The sequence below is a fragment of the Callorhinus ursinus genome, unplaced genomic scaffold, assembly GCF_003265705.2.
Source record: "Callorhinus ursinus isolate GAN/ISIS: 27379988/994484 unplaced genomic scaffold, GSC_fseal_2.0 scaffold33, whole genome shotgun sequence".
NCBI classification, from domain to species: Eukaryota; Metazoa; Chordata; class Mammalia; order Carnivora; family Otariidae; genus Callorhinus; species Callorhinus ursinus.
Window position 1 is genome coordinate 12,728,251 of NW_027397095.1, and position 6,574 is coordinate 12,734,824.

General features: G+C 34.4%; 1 pseudogene; it reads left to right on the top strand.

Annotated features, from left to right (window-relative positions):
• The first annotated feature begins 5,537 nt into the window (after positions 1-5,537).
• LOC141370363 (small ribosomal subunit protein eS24 pseudogene) lies at positions 5,538-5,905 on the top strand (annotated as a pseudogene).
• The last annotated feature ends 669 nt before the right edge of the window (positions 5,906-6,574 follow it).

Here is a 6,574-nt window from a genome sequence, read left to right on the forward strand (position 1 = left end):
ATGGTATGAATTAAATAGGTTCAGTGGTGACTAAGCCCTAGCTTATGTGGTTCCATACAAGCAACACCCATAGCCCTCCCTCTGGCGATCTCAATCTTTCAAACCCTAGCTCTTGGCCCAATCTTCTAGGTGAATTCTGAACCACTATACATGAGGTCATCCCACCCAGGCAAAGTCTCGCATAACAACAGTATTCGGCGGGGGTGCCTGGCTGGCTTGTCAGTAGAACATACTCTCTTGATCTCAGGGCTGTAAGTTTCAGGCCCCCATGTTGAGTGTACAGATTGGTTAAAAAAAAATTCTATTAAAAAACCAACAAACAAACAGTACACTACAAATCACTAATTACTTCAGCCATGGTAAACATGACTTACTAAATTAAAGCAAAGCTCCTTAATCAAGAAAGACGGGAGCCTATATTTTTTTAGATCACCATAATCAGTGGCTATTAAAATTATGGATTTCATGGGTAAGTAAAACCTCCACAAAAAGACTCTGAGGATCTGATAAAAGATTCTAAAATTTTTTATTTGGGCAAATAAGGACATTTTAAAAACAAATAACAGATCCCTGCTTTGTATAAAGGTAAACTAGATATTAAGAACAATCTTTCCCCCAAAACAACTGGGAAACCCGGCATAAAAACTTGAAAAGTCATCTCTAAGTGGGAAAACGAAAAGGATGGTAAAAACTTGTAGAACAAAGATACAAAAGGAGAAGGAAAACGAGACAGGTTAACTGGACCTTTCATTCTGGAAGATACAGCTTAGAATGTGAGAAACTGAATAATAAATCTGAAAATCTGAAGAGGCTGTGGGACAAAAACTAAAGTCCAGAGTCTCCTGTGAACAAGGGAGTGCATGCTGGCAAATGCTTTAGGTTGGGTCACAAAGGTTCATATCCTAGGAATAAGGATGAATTGTAAATAGGCAAACTCACGCAGGAATAATGCCTAGTAGTCACCGAAATTGGACTGAGATGATCCAGGACTGTGAGTTCCAATAGCCATCTGTTAGCTAAAGAGTGGGGATGGAAGGTGGAGTGCATAAGGAAGATACTGTCATATCAGAGCTCAAATGCTTTCTATAGTTTTTTTTATGTACAATATCCACCACTAAATCAAAGAACAGTACATATACCAGGAAAGAAGATAAAAATGATAAAATAGCAAAAGAAACATCAGAAAATAAAATTAATGGAGATATCAGACATGGATTTTTTTCAATAATCATGGTGAATACATGCAATGAAATAAGAGAAAAATGCAAAGAATGTGTGGAGAAAACTAGAAATTATAAAAAATAAAAATTCTAAAAGAAAAAATACAGTAACCATAATTAGGAATTCATTTGATGAATTTAATAGTAAATTAAAAATATATATGAAGAGAAAGTCAGTGAACTAGAAAATAGGTCATTAAAAAATAGGCTGAAATAACCCTAAAGAGACAAGAGTGGAAAAAAAAATAAGTCTCGAGAGGTGAAGAGAGAAAAAGAATAGAAAAACAAAATTGGAGGAGATAATGACTGAACACATTTTAAAACTAGAGAAAGACATCAAATAAATGATTCAAAATGCTGTATGAACCTGAAACAGTTAATATAAATTAATTATATATAAATTTATATAATTATATAATTTCTATAAACTTATATATAATTTAAAATTTATTTAAATTTATATAAATATAAATATAATTTAAACCATACATAGGAGCGCCTGGGTGGCTCAGTTGGTTAAGCGACTGCCTTCAGCTCAGGTCAAGAACCTGGAGACCCAGGGCAGGCTTCCCGCTCAGCAGGGACTCTGCTTCTCCTTCTGACCCTCCCCCCTCTTGAGCTTTCTCTATCAAAAAAAAAAAAAAAAATTAAATCTTTAAAAAAAAAACACATAGACATATCATAGTAAAACTGATGGAAAAACATCTTAAAAGAAATCATAATATTAAAAACGACTAAATTGTATACTTCAAAAAGGTTAAAAGGGTAAACTTTATCTCAAGAAGTTTAAAAAAAAGAATGAAAATAGTTGATGTTCACAGTATTACTAATTACACTTGGGCTTACCACAACAGAGATGACAGAATCCACAAGAAAAGTGAACTGTAATCTCGAAACGCCAGAAGAAAATAATTATAAACAAAAAACAAAATAATTTCGCACCTCCCAGACTTACATTGAAATAGTAAAAGGGTGCTCTTCAGGAAAAAGGAAAACAATTCCAGATACAAACAAATACAGGAAGAAAGGAGGAGACTGGAAAGCATAAATTTTTGGGTAAACCCAGAGGACTATTGAGTGTAAACAACAATGATAATAATGTTTTGTAGAGTTTAAAATATTTCTGGATTTAAAACAGCACATGATTTCAAACATTAAAAAAATGGAGTTACTGTGTTCGAAGATTGGAAGAAATCACAGATAAATGTTATAAATATCTAAGGTATCCACTAAAATAATAATAAAAAAGTATACAATGACCATGTGAATACAAAGTGAAAAAGATAAAAACTAGTAAATCCAAAAGAAGGCCAGATAAGAAAGAGGACAAGAACTTGGAATAGATGGAAGACATCAGATGGCTTTAGCAATACAGTAAATTTAAATAAAAACGTATGTACTAACTATAGTGAATATAAATGAACAATATACAATTGTCAAACTAAATACAAATACATGCTTCTTATAGGAAACATATCTTAAATATAAGAATACAGAAAGTTGAAAGTAAAAAGGCAGTTAAGATATCTCATGCACATTTTAAACAAAAGGAAGCTAGACTACCTATCAGGCAGAATAAACTTTAAGGAAAGAAGCACTGCTCAAGACAGAGAGGGATGCTTCATTACAATAACAGAGCCAATCCATTAAGAAGATAACACAATTCTAAATTCATACGAATCTATTGGCACCTGAGTGGCTCAGGTCCTGATCCCAGGGTCCTGGGATTCAGACCTGCATTGGTCTCCGTGCTCAGCAGGAAGCCGGCTTCTCCCTCTTCCTCTGGCCCTCCCCCCTACTCATGCTCTGTCTCATGCTCTCTCTTAAATAAATTAACTAATTAAGTAATAATTTAAAAAATCTTTAAATTCATATGAACCTAATAACATAGTTTCCAAATACATAAGGAAAATTACATAGGATCGAAAAATGGAAAAAGGGTGGTCAAAAGGCACAAACTTCCAGTTATAAGATAAATAACAGGGACAACTGGCGCCTGGGTGGCACAGTCAATTAAGCACCCAACTCTTGGTTTCCACTCAGGATCATGAGATCACGCCCTGTGTTGGGCTCTATGCTTAAGGCACAGTCTGCTTAAGACTCTCACCCCCCTCCGTCAAATAAATAAATCAATCTTTAAAAATAAATAAATGAATAAGAGGGATGTAATGTATAACATTACAGCTATAGGTAACACTGCTGAGTGGTATATTTCAAAGTTATTAAAAGAGTAAATCTGAAAAGTTCTAGTCACAAAAAAAATAAATATTTCTTTTCTTTTTCTTTTTTTGTGTATCTATACGAGATAATGGATGTTAACTAAACTTGTGGTACTAATTTCACAATATATGTAAGACAAGTCACCATGCTGTACACCTAAAACTTATGTATGTTTATCAATAAAACTAGAGAAAAATATTGAAATCACACACACACACACACACACACACACACACACACACACACACACAAAATGGAAACAGTCAAATTCACAACCATGGTGGGAGATTTTAACACAATTATCTCATTTACTGATAAATAAGAAAACAAAATATAGAAGTTATAAATAAAATTATTAACAAATTACACCTAAATGGCTCAAAAAGAGCAATGCAACAAAATGAAGAGAATCATTTGCAAGTATACAAAATTATACCAAAAATGACCATAAAGCTTTAATTTACATAGAGCATGTTCTCTGCCCACAGTGGAATTAATCTAGAAAATGACAAAATATGAGGTGCCTGAGTGGCTCAGTCGGTTGTTAAGCATCTGACCTTTGGTTTCAGCTCAGGTCATGGTTTCCAGGCTCTGCATTCAGCCACTTGAGGAATCTCTTCCTCTACCTCTATCCTCCCCAGCCCCCTCACTCTCTCAAATAGGTAGGTAGGTAGGTAGGTAGGTAGGTAGGTAGGCAGGCAGGCAGGCAGATAGATAGATAGATAGATAGATAAAAAATAACAAAATGTAACCTTAAAAATCGTTACGTGTTTTGAAACTAAGCTATACAATTCAAAATAACCATGGGGCAAAAAATAAATCACAATGAAATCTTAAAAATATTTTGAACTAAATCATCATGAAAATAGGCTTTATTAAAACTTGAGGTTTAGAGAAAAATTTATCATGCCTAACTTAGGGGAAAAAAGAAAGCAGAAAATCAATAATGGAGGTAAAGAGTTACCAAACTATGGCCCACAGGCCAGTCACCTGCTTTTGTAAATAGTCTTACGAAAATACAGGCAAACTTACTTTAAGTACTGCCTCTGGGTGCTTTTGAGATACAATAGAAGAGATGAGTAATTGTGAAAAAGACTGTACTGGTCACAGACCTAAAATACCTACTATTTGGAGCTTTAGAAGGAAGGTGATCTGATCTAGTCATTTCTCGCAAGAAGTTAAAAAAAAAAAAACCATCACAAACATATTAAACACAGATAAAATGTAGCTGAAATTGAAAGGAAGCAAAATGCACAACTCTAAAATATGTCATTTAGCATGTGCATTTTTTTAAGATTTTATTTATTTATTTATTTACTTGACAGAGAGAGAGAGCAAGGGAGGGAACACAAGCAGGGGAAGTCATAGGGGGGAGAAGCAGGCTTCCCGCCGATCATGACCGGAGCCTCATGACCTGAGCAGAAGGCAGATGCTTAACAACTGAACTACCCAGGTGCCCCGCATGTGCATTTTTTTGAGGCTGAAAGCATCTGGACTCAACAACTTTACCTCTCCTTTAATTACCTAAAAGAATTTAGTAGGGGCTTTGCCCCAGAAAAAGAGCTATTACCAGAGGTAACTAATCTGAATGATCTGCATGTGAATGCAAACATCTAATTACTAAACGTATGCTCTTCTTATGATCCTGTGAAGTACCCTCCCCCCTTTCCCATTGCTTAACTCAGGAAGGCATGTAAGGCAATAACTACCCCACTGCCATTGGTATCACATTTTTATGAGGCTCCCTTATATACAAAATTAAATTTGTATTTTTCTTGTTAAATCTGTCTTATTTCAAATTAATTATTACATGAGCCAAAGAACCTAGAAGGGTAGAAAAGTTTTTCCTAACCTACAAAATAGACAAATTCCTACCTAACCTTAAAACTATTAAAGGAATTAAATTTGTAACTATATTCCCACAAACAAAACTTCCAGGCTCAAGAACCTTTCCTGGAGAATTTTACCAAACGTTAAAGGATTCATAAACATATCACCCATCTTTAACTCTTATACAGCTTAAATTTAGAAAGAGAGAGCTCCTTTCCTCCCTGGCTGCTAGAAGCTCTGTGACCATCGTGAACATCATGAACACTAACTATCCGGACCAGGAGGTTCATGACCAACCAACTATATCAGCAAAAACAGATGGTCATTCAAGTGTTTCACCCCAGAAAAGCAACAGTACTTAAGACAGAAATTCAGGAAAAACTGCTGAGATGTACAAGACCACACCGGATACCATCTTTGTATCTAGATTCAGAACCCATTTTGGTGGTGGCAAGTCAACTGCTTTTGTGATTCCTTGGATAATGCAAAGAAAAGTGAACCCAAACATAGACTTGCAAAGACATGGCCTATATGAGAAGAAAAAGACCTCAAGAAAACAGTGAAAGGAACACAAGAACGGAATGAAGAAAATCAGGGGGACTGTAAAAGCCAATGTTGGTGTAGGCAAAAAGTAAGCCGGAGATTGGACAACAGAAGGAATAACGATTCTGCAGAAACTTAATCTGTGGTGATTGTGCAAATTTTTCATGAAACGATTAATAAACTTAAGAACTTTAAAAAAATGAAAAATAAAAATAAAAAAGAGGGGAAAGTTCCCCAATTATTTAATAAAATCAGCGTATATTCAATACCAATACCTAACCAAAAACAAAAATTATGGAAAAGGATGAGTATATGCCAATATCATTCAAGAACATAAGTGCAAAAACCTAAACAAAAGGTTACAAACTGAATCCCATATTATGTAAAAAAAACCATGGCAAGTTTACACTAAGAATAGAAGATCTTTTAACATTGATTTTAGAAATTTATTTACCACATTAACAGAATAAAGTTTTAAAAAAAAAAAACAATCAACCATGTTAGGAAATGTAAAGAAAGTATTTGACAATATCCACTAAGTAATTTTGATAAAAACTCTTGCAAATTAGGAACAGAAGTAAAATTTCTTGATTTCATAAATGACATCCAAAAGAAAGTCATATGTAATGGTGAAATAGTGGCCATGTGGTCCCTAAACCTAAAATCAGATAAAGATTTCACTCTCACCATTTCTGTTCAACATTGTCCTAGAGGTCCTAATGAGTGCGGTGATATGGGAGAAAAAAAATAAAGCATAAATA